We start from the raw sequence: 2,744 nt of genomic DNA, 5'->3' as shown, positions 1-2,744 counted from the left end.
GTCTCAAACACAGTCTGTGGTGCCCAGAGAGCTGGAGTGGAACAGAGGGGAGGACCAAATACCCACCAAAGAATCAAGGGAGGGGCTCACGGCAGGCATCATATCTGAGCTAAGTGTGAAGAGGGAATGATTTCAGTAATGAAGAAGCCAGTAAGAAAGTCCCAGGGAGAGAGAGAAGGCAGAGCCTCCCCCTTACCATTCCCTGGTGCCTGCTTTTCCCCTCAGCTCCTCACTCCCTGCCCACCCAAGTCCTGGGAGGTCTCTGACACTGACTCATCACCATAAGCCCCCACCCTCAGCTGCACCGGCCTCTCCTCTCAGGCCCTCCCCTCTCGGACCTATCAATAAGCAAAAACTAGTTCTTATGTACCTGCTGCAGGGAGTCCAGAAAATTCCAAATCAACCTCTGCCCCAAAGAAAGAAATCATCTCAGGGGAAGAGCAAAGGTTGCAAAGAAGTGACGGAGAGAGAGAAACATCTCTGCTAGTTTCAGGCCCCTGTGCAGGAGCCCAGGAAGCAGATTAGGATGAGCGGGCAGACGGGAGGAAGGCAGGAAGGCCCTAGATGGTTCAGCAGGACAGTTCATCTCGTCTGGCTGGGAGGCTGAGGGTCGGCCTTATCACTGCAGGGCCCTGATGGCTATGTCCCCTAAAGGACAGTGAGAAACGACTCAACATTGGGCGCGGGAACACCTCGCCAAATGTATCTAGAGAGATTCCTAGAACAAACCGTGTCCTTCCCTCTGCAGCTTCTCAAGGTGGGAGAGGTAGAGGGAACTCTGGCTTCACAGCTCTGACAGCGCCTGAAAACCCCTCCAGCTGTCAGACTCTGCCTCCTATTCTTGGGGCAGAATTTGTGCCACCCCAGGACGAAAGGGAGGGGAAGCCACAAAGTCAAGGCTGGGTAGCGGCTGAAAGGAAACCAAACCCAAGCCGGTGACTCTCCATGCAGTGCTCCTTGCTCACTGCACACTCTCCGGTCAGCTCTGAGTCTGAGCAGGAGATGGCAGCAGAGAGGGCTTGGGGTGGGGCCCAGAGCCCCCGCCACCCATCCTTGTGAATATGCTGTACTTAGGGGTGGCCCAGATCCTGTCCCTGGATCACAGAACACCCCATCAAGAGAGGAGGCAAGACTGACACATAGGGAACTGAGAACAATCTGGAAATCCAGGGAAGTAAGAGGGAATCAGTGTGAACTGTGTGGTACGAGAGATGACCTGAAACCTGTTTCCGATGGAGCACCAAAACCCTTAAAGGCGCAAGGAGGGGGGAAGGGGCTTGTCCCACCAGATATGAAAATATATTGTTACTGTGGCGAAAGCAAGAATTCCACAAGAGCTGGGGAGTGAAGAAGCTGACAAGTCCAACGTAGTCTTCTTACCTGTAATACTCGCCAGGTAAATGGGACAGGTAAACGATTCCTTGGGAGCCATCCCTCTGGGCATCTGCAACAGAAATTTCCCTACAGGAATAAAGGAAGAGGGAGGAAAAAAAAAGGAATAAGGAAGGAATGCCTTCCTAGAGAGGGTTGTATGTTCAGCCCATCCACCCATCTATCCACCCTACATTCTTATTACAATGAAATTTAAAACCCTGCTTGGGGGAGTGGCACCAGTCTTCTGCCCTTCGAGATGAGATGCCCCTATAGGTAATAAGGGAGCAAATTTTTGGAAAAAAAAATACAAAAATAGAGAGTCTAATAAACTGACAAGTCCAAGGTAACCATAGTTTCTTCCCTGCACTTTCCTACTGAATTCACCTCCCAAGAGTCTTCTGGAATTTTCTCTCCCTTCCCCTACCTCACTCCCACCCCTAATCCAGGACCAGGACATCACGCCCCAAACAGCTCTCAGCCCCTCTCTCTCCGTCATCCCACTCCGTCCCGCGCCCCGCCTGCTACCAGGGCCCTACCCACCCCCATACTCAGGGGCGCCCCCTGCCGCCCACCCGCAGCCGGTACCGCCCCCTCCAGCCTCTGTCCCCGCCGGTCAGCACCGCGAGCCTGTCCTCCCTCCCACCTCCCCGCCATCAGGACTGACACCTGGGCTCGGAGGGCCCCTCTCACCTGCCCTGCGCCCGAGTCAGGCGCGCGCCTTCCGAGTGCCCGAGCGCGCGGGTGGGGTCACCCTCGGAGCCGGTGCACCTGCCCGGCGCGCCGCTGCTCGGGCCGGGTCGGCGCGGGGCTGCGGGGCTCGGCGCGCGTTCTCTCCGCGGAGACCGCTCTTCTCCCAAGACCGACCCTCCTTGCCCCCGTGTCTGTACATCCAACGGCGTGGGGCCCGCTGCGGGGCAGGGACCCCCGGGTCGCTGCAGGGAGCGACAGACGCGCGGAAGCGGCTCAGGCGGCGGAAGGGGCCGTAGGCACTTCTCTTCACTGGTAAAGAAGACCTCGCTTCCAGCGGCCCTCTTGGCGCAGTGGGCAGCGCGTCAGTCTCATAATCTGAAGGTCCTGAGTTCGAGCCTCAGAGAGGGCACACTTATTTTGCTGTGCTCCAATGCGGTGTGTGCAGAAAGACTTGCAGCGAGGGGCTCCGAAGCCCTCCCGGTAGCGGGACGCCCGCGACCGAGGAACGCACGTCCCCAGCAGCAGGGAGCCTCACTCAGCAGGAACGCAGGCCGGAGGAAGGACCGCGGCCCCGCCGCCGAGAATGAAAAGCCGTAAGTGAGAAAACGCGCCGTGTTGGCGCGACTGCGGGGAGATGGACCGAGCGTCGCCGAGTGGTGCGCTTGCTTTTGCGGCATCTG

General features: G+C 57.7%; 1 non-coding gene across 1 annotated transcript; it reads left to right on the top strand.

The window, feature by feature from the left end:
- Window positions 1–2,400: 2,400 nt before the first annotated feature.
- On the top strand, window positions 2,401–2,473 carry TRNAM-CAU. Its single transcript has one exon. It is a non-coding gene; the product is annotated as a tRNA-Met (tRNA).
- Window positions 2,474–2,744: the final 271 nt, after the last annotated feature.

This window comes from Phoca vitulina, unplaced genomic scaffold, assembly GCF_004348235.1.
Source record: "Phoca vitulina isolate PV1807 unplaced genomic scaffold, GSC_HSeal_1.0 scaffold30, whole genome shotgun sequence".
In the NCBI taxonomy this organism is placed as follows: domain Eukaryota; kingdom Metazoa; phylum Chordata; class Mammalia; order Carnivora; family Phocidae; genus Phoca; species Phoca vitulina.
This window is presented reverse-complemented; position numbering and strand designations above follow the sequence as displayed.